Below are 15,039 nucleotides of genomic sequence, written 5' to 3'. Positions count from 1 at the left end.
AGTGTCATACAGGTGAAGGATGGTGGTGGTTTGTTAGTGAGTGTCATGCAGTTTGAGGGATGGTGATGGGGTGGTACAGTGGTGTCATACAGGTGAGAGGATGGTGTTGAGGTGGTACAGTAGTGTCTCATACAGGTGAAGGATGGTGATGAAGTTGGTACCCAGTGGTGTCATACAGGTGAGGATGGTGATGCAAGTTGGTGCAGTGGTGTCATACAGGTGTGAGACGGGTGATGGGAGATTGGTGCAGTGGTGTCATACAGAAGGGGATGGTGAGTGGGGTGGTGTGCAGTGGTGTCATACAGGTGAAGGATGGTGATCAAGTTGGTGCAGTGGTGTCAGCCTGGGTGGAAGGATGGAGATGGGGTGGGCGTGGTGTTATACAGGTGAGTGGATGGTGGAATTGGTGCAGTGAGTCTCATACAGTTGAAGGATGGTGATGGGGTGGTACGAGTAGTGTGCTGGGTGAAGGGATGGTGTGAAGGGTGGTACAGTGGTGTCATGCAGGTGAGAGGATGGTGGGGTGGTACAGTAGTGTCATACGGGTGTGAAGGATGTGGTGATGGAATTTGGTGCATTCTCATACAGGTGAAGGATGGTGATGAATTGGGTACAGTGGTGTAGCTGGTTGAAGGATGGTGATGGGGTGGTACAGTGAGTGTCATACAGGTGGAAGGATGGTGGGGGTGGTACAGTAGTGTCATACAGGTGAGAGTGGTGATGGGGTGGTGCAGTAGTGTCATACAGGTGGAAGGAAGGGATGGTGATGGGGTGGGGTACTGTGTGTCCATGCTACAGGTGGATGGTGATGGGGGTGGTACAGTAGTGTCATACAGTTGAAGGATGGTGATGGGGTGGTACAGTAGTGTCTCATACAGGTGAGAGGATGGTGGTGGGGTGGTACAGTAGTGTCTTATACCAGGTGAAGGGATGGTGGTGGGGTGGTACAGTAGTGTCATGCAGGTGAGAGGATGGTGGTACAGTGGTATGTCTGGTGAAAGGATGGTGATGGGGTGTTTAGTAGTGTCATACAGGTGAAGGATGGTGGGGTGGGGTGGTGCAGTGGTGTCATACAGGTGAGGATGGTGGTGGGGTGGTGCAGTGGTGTCATACAGGTGAGAAAGGGATGGTGGTGGAAGTTGGTGCAGTGGTGTGTATACAGGTGGAAGGATGGTGGTGATGGGGTTTGTGCAGTAGTGTCATACCCAGGTGGAGGATGGTGATGGGGTGGTACAGTAGTGTGTCATACCCAGGTGAGAAGAGATGGTGATGGGGTGGTACAGTGAGTGTCATACAGGGTGAAGGTTGGTGGTGGGGTGGTACAGTAGTGTCATACAGGTGAGGATGGAGATGGAGATTGGTGCAGTAGTGTCATACCAGGTGAAGGTGATGGGGTGGTACAGTAGTGTCGCACAGTTGAAGTGGTGGTGATTGGGTGTTTTGTAGTGTCTCATGCAGGTGAAGAGAATGGTGATGGGAATTGGGTGCAGTAGTGTCTGTACAGGTGAAGGATGGTGGTGGAAGTTGGTGCAGTGGTGTCTGGGTGGGAAGGGATGGGTGAGTGGGGTGGTGCAGTGGTGTCATGCAGGTGGAAGGATGGTGGTGGTGCAGTGGTGTCATACAGGTGGGGATGGTGGAGTGGGGTGGGTACAGTGGTATACGGAGAGGATGGTGGAGTTTGTTTTGGTGTCTGTACAGGTGGAAGGATGGTGGTGGGGTGGTGCAGTGGTGTCTGTACAGATTGAGAGGATGGTGATGGGGTGGTGCAGTAGTGTGCTGGGTGGAAGGTGGTGGTGGGGTGGTGCAGTGGTGTGTGCAGGTGGAAGGGATGGTGGGGTGGTGCAGTGAATTTCAGGTGGAAGGGATGGTGGGTGGAGTTGGTGCATTGGTGTCATGCAGGTGAAGGATGGTGATTAGAACAGGTACAGTGATCATACAGGTGAAGGATGGTGATGGGGTGGTGCAGTAGTGTCATACAGGTGAAGGATGGTGATGGGGTGGTACAGTGGTGTGTCATACAGGTGAAGAGGATGGTGATGGAACAGGGCCATTGCGTATGCTGGTGAAGGATGGTGGTGGAAGTTGGTACAGTGGTGTCATACAGGTGAAGGATGGTGGAGATTTGAATTTGCAGTAGTGTCTACAGGTGTGAAGGATGGTGATGGGGTGGGCTGATGGTGTCTTCTACAGGTGAAGGATGGGTGATGGGGTGGTACCCAGGTAGAGATACAGGTGAGAGGATGGTGGTGGGGTGGGTACAGTGGTGTCTCATACCTGGGTGGAAGGATGGTGATGGAATTGCAGTAGTGTCATGCAGGTGAGAGGATGGTGATGAGGTGGAACAGTGGTGTCATACAGGTGGAAGGATGGTGATGGGGTGCAGTGGTGTCTACAGGTGGGGAAGGATGGTGATGGGGTGGTACAGTAGTGTCATACAGGTGAAGGATGGTGATGGGGTGGTGCAGTGAGTGTCATACAGGTGAAGGATGGTGATGGGGTGGGTAGTGTCATGCAGGTGAAGGATGGTGATGGGGAGTTGTTTGAGTGGTGTCATACAGGTGAAGGATGGTGATGGGGTGGTGCAGTAGTGTCCTTCTACAGGTGAGAGGGGAGAAGGATGGTGGTGGCACCATCCCAAGTGAAAACACTTTTCTTCAGCTTGTGGTCACTGTGAACCACCACTGTGAGCCAGCCTGCAGGACCAGGCTCAGGGGCTGGCTTTCATTTTTATTACCGCATACCAGCCAGTATTGGCGCCTTGGAGCTATGTCCAGAGGATGACATTTTGCCTCTTATATGTGTAGGGTATATTCTCGATAGACTTAAGGCCTCTCAGAACCAGCATGTCTTTCAAATAATTTAAATTTGGATTTGAATAAGTTACCTTGAAACATTAATATAAGTTGTGAATTTTCTGGGACAACGTCAAAAGTAGTTTGATCAATATTTTTATTGAAACATAAGTATAAAGGGTAGGTTCACAAATTAAGGTACTACAGTATACAGTTTTTTAATAAATTGGCAATATCATTTTATATAATACCTTAATAGGTGGAGAGAGTAAAATATCTGTATTTATTTTTCCAGCATTGTTGTCTATTGTTTATAGTTATAGAACTTATTGTGTGAGGGATGAGTGGTTGGTGGGGGTAATCCAAGGAACAAGGAGAGAGGTATTCCTGGGAAAGTGGTGCAGTAGTTGATGTTTGTCAGATGCATTGGTGGGTAGGCGAGTCATGCATAGAGGAAGATTGGGATGTCATACAATGAGGAAGATAAATTTAATTTTTATTATTATTTTTTTCCATCAGTCACTCGGCCAGCGCTAGCAATGGGCACATCCAGAGAAGGTCCATGGGTGTGTACAGTTTCCTAATGTTATAGTATTGCCCAGGAATATTTTGGATCATAGTATTGTTTCAGTTTCACGGCTTTTGCTAGTTGAGTTTTACCTAGGTCTAACATCCTCTACATGAAGAATTTTGCTTCCACAGTACAGTACAATAATTGTTTATACGACAGCATAGTGAGTTTGAAATTATGACCTTGTGTTCGTAGCGCTTGATATCTTGTGAATTGATCTGAGTTTACGCTTTTCATCCCTTTCAGGATTTTGAAATTCTCCTTGAGACTGACCTGTTGTGTCTTGTCTGAAGAGTTGTGATTCCCAAGGCCCTCAGCCTACTTGGATACTCGAGAGGACTTATTCCATGAATATATTCTAGTTACATTGGGTGGAGATAGTGTGTGTGTGATTTCCAAGCTTGTATACAGTAGTTTTGGTGGGGACGTACGAGTGATTCGTTGAGGTAAATGAACGGTTTAATTTATTTGTATTCAATTATTGTACAGTATACGATTTATGATGCTGAGTGCCTAGATCGTTGAGGCTAGCAGTCCGTAGTACTGTACTGTCGAAAACCTTTGGAAAAACCCATGTACAGTTGCCATTGGTCTATGTAATCTGTTATATACTATTTTAAGAAATGTGAGAGAACTCTGTCAAATTAGAAACCATCATGTTGTGATTTTTTGAGGGGACTGCTCTGCCGGGAGGAGATTAGATATCTTTCACTTGTCATGTTTTCCTCTTCCTCTCATGCCCTAGCTAGCCTCGCTAACTCTCCCCCTTGTGTACATTACGGTAACTCACTGTTTTATGTTTCATGATCATTATATGTTTTTTTGTGGTAATAGTTTCTTAAAAGTTGTTTATTCTAAGGTATTATTTATTACTATTACATTATGTACTATCTTATTACCTGTATTATATTCTGTTATGATTATTATCGTTATTCCTCATTTTATAGTTTATTATTATTATTATTATTATTATTTTGATTATGGCATTATTGTTATTGGAATCATTGTATTTGTTACTATGAGTGAGTGGTGAATCACATGCGCCAGACCGTAACACTGTACTGTACTGCCTTGAGGGTGTTTTCAGCCCTGTATTGGTGTCGTGGGTCCGAACCTGCATCATGGGTGTCGCTTCTTCCTTTGTATATTTAAACCCCTTTCCTTTTGTCTTACCTGCTCCTGTACTTTCTTCTTCCCTCCCTCCCTTCTCTTCTTCCTCTTTCCTCTTTTCCTCCTCCTTTCCTTACCTCCCTTCCTCCTCCTCCCCTCCCTCCTCCTCCCTCCCTCCCTCCCTCCCTCCCTCCCTCCCTCGCCCTCCCTCCCTCCCTCCCCTCACCTCACCTCCTCCTTTCCTTATCTCCCTCCCCCTCTCCTTACCTCCCTCCTTTCCTTATTCCTTTTCCCCACCTCCTCCCTCCCTCCCTCCCCTCCTCTCTCTCCTGCCCTCCTTCCTTATCTCCTTCTCATTCTCCTCCCTCCCTCCCTCCCTCCCTCCCTCTCTCCTTACCTCCTCCTCTCCTCACCTCCCTCCCCTCCCCTCCCTCTCCTTATCTCCCTCCTTTCCCACCTCCCTCCTCCCTCCCTCCCTCCTCCCTCCCTCCCTCCCTCCTCTCTCACCTCCCTCCTCTTACCTCCCTCCTTCCCTCCCCCCTCCCTCCCTCTCCTTATCTCCTCCTTCCTCACCCTCCCTCCCTCCCTCCCCTCCCTCCCTCCCCCTCCTCCCTCCCTCCTCCTCCTCCCTCCTCCCTCCCTCTCCTTATCTCCTCCTTCCTCATCTCCCTCCCTCTCCTTATCTCCTCCCTCTCCTTACCTCCTCCTCTCCTCCTTACCTCCTCCCTCCTCCCTCCCTCCTCCCCTCCCTCCCTCCCTCCCCCTCCCCTTCCCTTACCTCCCTCCTTTCCTTACCTCCTCCCTCCCTCCCTCTCCTTACCTCCCTCCTTTCCTTATCTCCTCTTCCTTACCTCCTCCCTCCCTCCCCCTCCCTCCCCTCCCTCCCTCCTCCTTATCTCCCTCCTTTCCTTACCTCCCTCCTTTCCTTATCTCCTCCTTTCCTTACCTCCCTCCCTCCTTCCTTACCTCCTCCCTCCTTTCCTTACCTCCTTACCTCCCTCCTCCCTACCTCCCTCCCATCCTTACCTCCTTCCTTTGTCTCCTCCTTTCCTTACCTCCCTCCCTCCTCTTACCTCCTCTCCTTACCCTCCTCCTTCCTGCCTCCCTCCTCCTCACCCTCCTCCCACCTCTACCTCCTCCCCACCTCCCTCCTTTCCCTTAGCCCTCCCTATCCTGGCCTCCCTCCTTCCTCACCCTCCCTCCCCTTTCCCCTACCCTCCCTCCCCTCCTTCCTCACCTCCCTCCCTCCTCACCTCCTCCCTTTCCTCACCCTCCCTCCCTCTCACCTCCCTCCCACCCCTTACCTCCTCCCTCCTTACCTCCCTCCTTCCCCATTCCCTCCTTCCTTCTTCCCTCCCTCCTTACCTCCCTCCTTTCCTTACCTCCCTCCTCTCCTACCTCCCTCCCTCTCTCATCTCCCTCCTCTTCCTTCTTCCCCTCCCCTCCCTCCTTTCCTTACCTCCTCCTTTCCTCACTCTCCCTCCCTCTCCTTACCTCCCTCCCTCCTTATCTCCTCCCTTCCTTCTTCTCCCTCCCTCCCTCCTTTTCCTTAATACCCTCCTCCTCCTTTCCTTACCTCACTCCTTTCCTTACTACCCTCCCTCCTTCCTTCCCTCTTCCCTCCCTCCTCCTGCTCCCCATTCCCCCTCCCTCCCTCCAATACCTTGAACAATTTGTTATGCATACCGAATACAAAAGGCATTTATCATTCTCTCACTCACAAATGAGAGCCTGCAGAGTTGTGTTGTTGATAGCTTATGGGACATGTGTTATAGTGGGTAGGACACGTCATAGTGGGTAGGGACATGTGTTATAGTGGGCAGGACATGTGTTATAGTGGGTAGGACACGTTAGAGTGGGTAGGACACGTGTTATAGTGGGTAGGACACGTGTTATAGTGGGTGAGGACGTGTTATAGATGGCAGGACACGCGTTATAGTGGGTAGGACGCGTTATAGTGGGTAGGGACACGTGTTATAGTGGGTAGGACATTATAGTGGGCAGGGACACGTTATAGTGGGTAGATCAAAGTTATAGTGTAGGACACTTGTTATAGTGTGGGTAGGACATCGTATATAGTGGGTAGGACATGTTTTGTAGTGGGTAGTACACGTGTTAGTAGGGTAGTACACGTGTTATAGAGGGTAGGACACGTGTTATAGTGGGTAGGGACACGTTATAGTGGTAGGACACGTGTTATAGTGGGTAGACACGTGTTATAGTGGTAGTACACGTGTTATAGTGGGTAGTACACGTGTTATAGTGGGTAGTACACGTGTTAGTGGGTAGGGACACGTGTAGGGTAGGACACACGTGTTATAGTGGTAGGACACGTGTTATAGTGGGTAGGACACGGGTATAGTGGGTAGTACACGTGTTATAGTGGGTAGGACACGTGTTATAGTGGGTAGTACACGTGTTATGCGGGGTAGGACACGTGTTATAGTGGTAGGACAATGCTATGGTGAGATTAATGTTATAGTGGGTAGTACACGTGTTGTAGTGGGTAGACACGTGTTATAGTGGGTAGGGACACGTGTTATAGTGGGTAGGACGTGTTATAGTGGGTAGGACACGTGTTATAGTGGGTAGGATACGTGGTATAGTGGGTAGGACACGTGTTATAGTGGTAGACGTGTTAGTGGGTAGACACGTTATAGTGGGTACACGTGTTATAGTGGGTAGTTTATGTGTTATAGTGGGTAGTAATATGTTATAGTGGGTAGTACTTGTTATAGTGGGGTAGGACACGTGTTATAGTGGGTAGGATACGTGGTATAGTGGGTAGTACACGTGTTATAGTGGTAGGACACGTGTTATAGTGGGTAGGGACACGTTATAGTGGGTAGACACGTTATAGTGGGTAGGGACACGTGATATAGTGGGTAGTACACGTGTTATAGTGGGTAGGACACGTTATAGTGGGTAGGACACGTTATAGTGGTGGACACGTTATAGTGGGTAGGGACACGTGTTAGAGTGGGTAGGACACGTGTTATAGTGGGTAGGACACGGTATAGTGGGTAGCACGTTATACTGGGTAGGGACACGTTATACTGCAGGGACACGTGTTATAGTGGGTAGTGACACGTGTTATAGTGGCAGGACACGTTAGTGGGTAGGACACGTGTTATAGAGGGTAGGACACGTTATAGTGGGCAGAACACGTGTTATAGAGGGTAGGACACGTGTTATGGCTGGTAGGACACGTTAGATTGCAGGACACGTGTTATAGTGGGTAGGACACGTGTTATAGTGGGTGTACACTTATAGTGGGTAGTACACGTGTTATAGTGGTGGTACGTGTTATAGTGGGTAGTACACGTGTTATAGTGGGTAGTACACGTGTTATAGTGGGTAGGACACGTTATAGTGGGTAGGACACTTGTTATAGTGGGTAGGACACGTGTTATAGTGGGTAGGACACGTGTTATAGTGGGTAGGACACGTGTTATAGTGGGTAGGACACGTTATAGTGGGTAGGACACGTGTTATAGTGGGTAGGACACGTGTTATAGTGGGTAGGGACACGTGTTATAGTGGGTAGGACTCGTGCTATAGTGGGTAGGACACGTATAGAGGGTAGGGACACGTGTTATAGTGGGTAGGACACGTGTTATAGTGGGTAGGACACGTGCGCAGGGTAGGACACGTGTTATAGGGTAGGACACGTGTGTTATAGTGGGTAGGACACGTGTTATAGTGGGTAGGACACGTGTTTATAGTGGTAGGACCGTTATAGTTTGGGACGTGTTATAGTGGGGGACTCGTTATAGTGGGTAGGACACGTGTTATAGTGGGTAGGACACGTGTTATAGTGAGTAGGACATGTGTTATAGTGGGTAGGACACGTGTTATAGTGGGTAGGACACGTGTTATAGTGGGTAGGACACGTGTTATAGTGGAGTTGGACACGTGTTATAGTGGGTAGGACACGTTTATGGTGGGTAGGACACGTGTTATAGTGGGTTAGGACACGTGTTATAGTGGTTAGGACGTGTTATAGTGGGTAGGACACGTGTTATAATTGGTTAGGACACGTGTTATGGTGGATAGGACACGTGTTATAGTGGGTAGGACACGTTTATAGAGGTAGGATACGTGTTATAGTGGGTAGGACACGTGTTATAGAGGGGTAGGACACGTGTTATAGAGGTGGACACGTGTTATAGTTGGGACACGTGTTATAGTGGGTAGGACAAGTGTGTTATAGAGGTGGGACACGTGTTATAGGGTAGGACACGTGTTATAGTGGTGGGACACGTGTTATAGAGGGGTAGGACACGTGTTATAGTGGGTAGGACGTGTGTTATAGAGGGTGGGACACGTGTTATAGTGGTGGGACACGTGTTATAGGGTAGGACACGTGTTATAGAGGTGGACACGTGTTATGAGGGTGGGACAGTGTTGTATAGTGGGTAGGACACGTGTTATAGTGGGTAGGACACGTGTTATGGGGTAGGACACGTGTTATGGGGTAGGACACGTGTTATAGTGGGGTAGGATGTGTGGTATAGAGGGTAGGACACGTGTTATAGAGGGTAGGACACGTGTTATAGAGGTAGGACGTGTTATAGAATTGGGACACGTGTTATAGTGGGTAGGACGTGTGTTATAGTGGGTAGGACGTGTTGGAGGACACGTGTTATAGTGGGTAGGACACGTGTTATAGTTAGATTTGGGACACGTGTTATAGTGGGTGTACGTGTTATAGGGTAGGACACGTGTTATAGTGGGTTAGGACACGTGTTATAGGTGGGACACGTGTTAGAGGGTAGGACACGTGTTATAGTGGGTGGGACACGTGTTATAGTGGGTAGGACACGTTATAGTGGGTAGGACACGTGTTATAGTGGGTAGGACGGGTTATAGTGGGTAGGACACGTTATAATTGGTAGGACACGTGTTATAGTGGGTAGGACACGTGTTATAGTGGGTAGGACACGTGTTATAGTGGGTAGGACACGTGTTATAGTGGTAGGACACGTGTTATAGTGGGTAGGACACGTGTTATAGTGGGTGGACACGTGTTATAGTGCTTAGGACACGTGTTATAGTGGGTAGGACACGTGTTATAGTGGGTAGGACACGTGTTATAGTGGTGGGACACGTGTTAGGAGTGGTGTTATAGTGGGTAGGACACGTGTTATAGTGGGTTGGACACGTGTTATAGTGGGTACACGTGTTATAGTGGGTAGGACACGTGTTATAGTGGGTAGGACATGTGTTATAGTGGAGTTGGACACGTGTTATAGAGGGTAGGACACGTGTTAGAGGGTACACGTGTTATAGTGGGTAGGACACGTGTTATAGTGGGTAGGACACGTGTTATAGATTGTACAGGTGTTATAGTTAAGGGGAGGACACGTGTTATAGTGGGTAGGACACGTGTTATAGTGGGTTGGACACGTGTTATAGTGGGTTGGACACTTGTTATAGTGGGTTGGACACGTGTTATAAGTGGGACACGTGTTATAGAGGTAGGACACGTGTTATAGTGGGTAGGACACGTGTTATAGTGGGTTGGACACGTGTTATAGTGGTAGGACACGTGTTGTGGGTACGTGTTATAGTGGGTAGGACGTGTTATAGTGGGTAGGACGTGTTATAGAGGGTACGACACGTGTTATAGTGGGGAGGACACGTGTTATAGAGGGTAGGACACGTGGTATAGTGAGTTGGACACGTGTTATAGTGGGTTGGACACTTGTTATAGTGGGTTGGACACGTGTTATAGAGGGTAGGACACGTGTTATAGTGGGTAGTATATCTTTTCTTATAGTGGCATAAAACGATATAACGCAAGTACCATCGTCCAATTTGCTCACAGACTGTAGGTAATTTGTTGACATCGGCTGTACATGGTAAGTTGTTTGTAACTTGTCACTTGAACTTGAGGGTAATATGGGGGAGTGTGGCACATGGCAGCGTGACCCCCAGCGTGTTGTAGGGCACCACGCACACCCAGCTGGACCACTGCCAGGCTCCAACACCCCCCCTCCCCCACACCACCGTCAGTTGTTATCTCGTAGCCACGTCACCCACCACCGGTGTACTGCACAGCTCTGCTACACCATCTTACACAATACACCCTCTTGTCTCTCACGTGCGTTTGTAAACAGTATGATGGTAACTGCATTAGGTTTCATAAAGCACGACTGACCACTGGCTGTTGTAATCAGTTCATCTCACGTCAGATCGGGTACCAAGTTTCCTGGATCAGAATCTTTACTTTATTGATTTCAGGAATAAATATCAACTGCTTCATTAAAAAAAAATATTAGCTTATCCTAATATATAACGGATATACCCTTAAACATAAATATTAACTCGGACTAAAAGAAAAAGTACTCACTGAACCCAAGAGAAAAAAATAGCCGAAAGAGGAAAAAAACATAACCCAGCCTTAAATAAGTCTCTTAAACGTGTCTGTATCCGTTTGTGTAATGATCTACACTGTGTAAGCCATGAGCCCCTTGATACCCAGTCTCCTTCAAAGAAACGTCTAGTGAAAGCTCTGCCTCATTAACGCACGAATGTTGATATCGTCCTTGCAATCAGGTGCTAAGCAATGTTTACAAATAGTCGGCGAGACTTGGGACTCATCTGGGCTAATGTGATTCCCGAGGAAAATAAAACGATTTTTGAGTAGCGGCGTGTATAGTGTGGCCTTGAAGCGCACCTGGTTCCTGCCTTGGTGTCTCTAAACTGTCTGTGTGTGTTCTCGCTAAAGCTACGTGACCCTGCTACAGGGACGTGACCTCGCGCACATGTGTTTCTGTGAATGTACAGTATGCATGTTTGTGTCTATAATTGTGTGTATATCTGTATGTGTTTGTGAAAAAGAAAAGAGAACAGACAAGTTGAGTATGTGACGGGAGTAAGAACTGAGTGAGTGAGTGACCGGTGCACGGTGGTGCCCTGGTGGTGGGCGGAAGTGGTCATGGACGACAACGTGGTACAGGTACACAGTTGCCCCCGTCAGTTCGTCTGTGTTGCTTCCTCCTCTATCCGTCCGTCTCACCTGGGAGTTTTGCCACTACTCGGTACTCGAGGTGTGTTATATTGCATAACTTGCCCGCTTATAGTGGCGAGTAGTGTGACTTGTTATTACGTATCAGTGGTGTTTGTGGGTATGTACTTGCATGTTTGTCGTGTTGTGTAGGTGATTATTTGTATATTGAGTTTGTAATCACGTAAGGTGGGCGTGGTGACAACACACATGGGCGGAGCCTGGGTGAGGCGTGGTGAGAGCACACAGGGGCGGCGCCTGGGCTGGGTGTGGACACACATACACACAACAGAAGGAGTCTCACGGACGTCCACCAACACGAGGAGAGTGGCGGACTGGTGGCGTGGTGTGTGCTGAAGTCCTCGCTGTGTCAGTGTGTATCCGACAGCGGCCACGACACTTACCCCCTCCTCTCCACTTACTCCCTGTCCTCGTTCTTCGGGACATTGTGAACAGTGAGCCCTTACTGTGTTATTTTAGAAATGAATACAGGTTCACGTTTTTGTCCTCAAAGTTTAGGATCACAGCAATATTTTAAACTTGGAGATTGTGCCGCGAAACTGACATACAGTGATTGAAGATCTTATTGAACGTTGGCCCTTTATATGTGCCACAGCTTTCGGATTTCTCCTTGGACGGATCATCATGGGAGGAGCGAAGGTGAGAAAATTACCATGGATAAAAGTATGGAGTGTTAGGGTGATAATTAACTCGTATCTGAATTGAGAAAGTGTGAATATTAATGTCACCGAGACCTTGAACATTATTTCAAAAGACCCGTCATCTCTTCGGCAGTAGTCAAGGTCTTAATCAAGATATTATTGAGTAATGTAACACCTGCTAGCTCAGGTTTACCTTGGGCAGGATAATGTCATGGTCCATTTTTAGTTCAACTTGAATTGACTTAAGGGGTTGTGGTGTGTGGTAGGAACGTGACATAAGTGTTGGGTGTACTGTAGGTTGTGTCTGATGCATGTGGTGCTTTATCATGAGGTGAGCGTGGCACAGGTGGTTGGTGCAGGTCGTGAGTGTTGCCGGCCTATCTGTCTGTCTGCCGGTGCTTTTGTCACGGGGTGAGAGCGGTAGAGCATGACACGGGGTAGGGGGGGGTGGGGGGTCAGTGCTGGCTGTGTTACTGTCTAGTGTGCCTCGGTGTGTTGTAAAGTGTGGCCCCCATATGTCCTTATATTTACATAACCCCGAGACAGTCACAGCCACACACAGTGCAAATTCAAGTTGAATGAACTTTCCGTACGGTACCTTTACCTTCCCTCCACATTTAAGAGATTATTGGGCCATGAGATCATTTTCCCAAGCCGGAACTACAGGAATTGGTGACGTGTTGTGTGTGGTGGTGTGTTTAGTTGTATCGTCTTTATGTTGAACGGATTGTAACCAAAACCTCCTCTTCCTCAGTTGTGGACGCTGGACAGGACCAATAAGTGCTGGACAGCTCGTGGTAAGTATATTGGTATTTGTTTTCATGATCTGGGAAAAAAAGTAGTGTGGTGATGTGTGTCCACCAAGATGGTCTTAAGTTAGTGGCACACCAACACTTGCACTAGCAGGCCGACGTAACTGTTTCTTGGTGATTTTTTGTTTCGGCTACTGATGTGTGTTAACCAGGAAAGTGTACAAGTGTGTAAGGTAATCTGAACTACTGTGAAGGTACACTTGTAATATCCTCCACAAGCGGTGGTGATTACTGTGGGCCAGACTAACGCGTGTGGGTGTTGGAAGAGGATGTGAGTTTGTGTAGTGTAGCGCGTATTATTTATTGGCGGGTGGTGGGCGGATGACCTGCCAGGAGGGAGGAGGAGCGAGATGGATTGGGAGGAGGGTGGTTGGGGTTGAGACGAGGAGGGTGGAGGGGTTTGAGGATGTCTGCTATTGTTCCTCCTACACAACATTACAATTCGCCTCTACTTAATTTCTTTTCGTTCACCTCACTGCTACACATTCTCCTGGCAGAACTAGTCTTCCTTGACAGCCTTGTGTTGTGAGAGCAGCTTAAGGGTGTCGTGTTTACCTCAGACAGTCGGCGTTTCTCAGTACTTGACACCGTTTGATATTGAATTTTCCCAATTAAAACACCCCAAGCGCTTTGATTATACTCACTGTTTGTTATACGTTATCTTTAGCCGTCGAATAAGCTGTTAAGATCAACACCGCGCTGTAGGCTTGATGCTAATAAGCTCATTTGAGTACCTTACCATCAGTTCTGTTTTCAAGGTCAGTTTTGTGTATGTGTGTCTCATATTCCCCTCACATCTACTAACATGTCTCAATTGATGTACCGCAATATGGGGATTAGAATTGCGATACCGTGTGTGTTAGTTCGTTGACCAGTGGCTACATTTCAGACGGCAGGTGTGGAAAGTGGTTTCTCCCGAGTATTGGGTTACTGTGTGCAAGGTATATCTTTATGCCTTGACTGTGTGAAGAGGACGAATCGTGGCGTGGATATAACGTGCCTCGTGCGGGTGTACCGACACCTGCGTTAAATTAGCCTCGTAATGCCGAAGTGGTCGATTAACAGTTAAAAATCATTCACTTTTGATAGTGGCCATAATGAGGATGTACAGAGATGGTAGACACTTATGGTGGGCAATAATAATGGAAGTACAGGTAGACTGATGAGGTAGGAGGGCGGCACCTGACTCGCCTCTATGGTAATAATTTCACCACCTAATCTTTAATACCTCTTTGGCTGTATAAGGTAAACACACCACCTTAGTGAAGGAACCAATTTACGTAAGGTGTATTAGGTGGTGGTGACGGTGTGGCTTTTTGGGCGTTGTTGCCATCACCAGACCTGGCCCGGGAATAGCACAAAAATTGAGAGGTTCTGTGTTCTTTGTCTGGTGAACTCAGGTGTTCGGTATTAGTGAAGAACAAATGCAACATCCACCACACCTGGAAGTAAAGTTAACAGGAATCAGTGGATGTATCTTTGTTGTTTTGGTAACAGGATTGGTCAGACAAGAACAATCGAGATGCCATTGATAGTCTGCATTCATTTGGATTGTGTGTGTGTGTGCAAGGCATGTTATCGGTAATCGGTATTTATGATGGGAATTGATGACTACGACTACCCTAACTAATGATGTATTGAGAGGCTCCCTCTGTCAACAAGCCGCTGTTGACACTGCCTGGTGGTGCTGGCCCCTGCTCGCTCCCCTCCTCCTTCCTGGCGGGGTCAAGACTACTTGGAGTTCAGGGCATTGGCTGTTGAAATGTTTTTTTAGTTTTATCCGACGCCCATGAATTCAGGGGTCTAGTTTCGCCCATGTGTGTGTGGGCTGACCCATCGCTCGGGTTATTAACGAACCCAAGGACATGATCAGGTGTAACATCATAAAAACAAGGTTAATCATGATTGTTGCTCGTCTGTGCCTTTATGTTGTGAATGATTAATGTAGTGTCGTCATCTGCACTTCTTGCTTTCTAACCTTCAACCTGTCCTGTCGATTTAAATATTAATTAATTTGAATATATACCGAAATTGCAAAATGATGAGACGTGTGCCAAAGTCATTAGGGATTTTGAATACA

General features: G+C 47.8%; 1 protein-coding gene across 5 annotated transcripts in view; it reads left to right on the top strand.

Moving 5' to 3' along the window:
- Positions 1-15,039, top strand: part of LOC121856740 (AKT-interacting protein-like) — a 192,504-nt gene that overhangs the window by 12,980 nt on the left and 164,485 nt on the right. For 3 of the 5 annotated variants that reach the window (XM_042352447.1, XM_042352462.1, XM_042352478.1), the window contains exon 2: positions 12,902-12,944. The gene's annotated coding sequence lies outside the window, so the exon portion shown is untranslated. Of the gene's footprint in view, positions 1-11,837; positions 12,146-12,901; positions 12,945-15,039 lie in introns of those variants that run through there. The other 2 variants (XM_042352454.1, XM_042352481.1) reach the window with 1 other exon arrangement.

Source organism: Homarus americanus, unplaced genomic scaffold (assembly GCF_018991925.1).
Source record: "Homarus americanus isolate GMGI-L3 unplaced genomic scaffold, GMGI_Hamer_2.0 scaffold1024, whole genome shotgun sequence".
NCBI lineage: Eukaryota > Metazoa > Arthropoda > Malacostraca > Decapoda > Nephropidae > Homarus > Homarus americanus.
The sequence above is the reverse complement of the archived record's forward strand: the minus strand, read 5'-3'. Positions and strand labels throughout refer to the sequence as shown.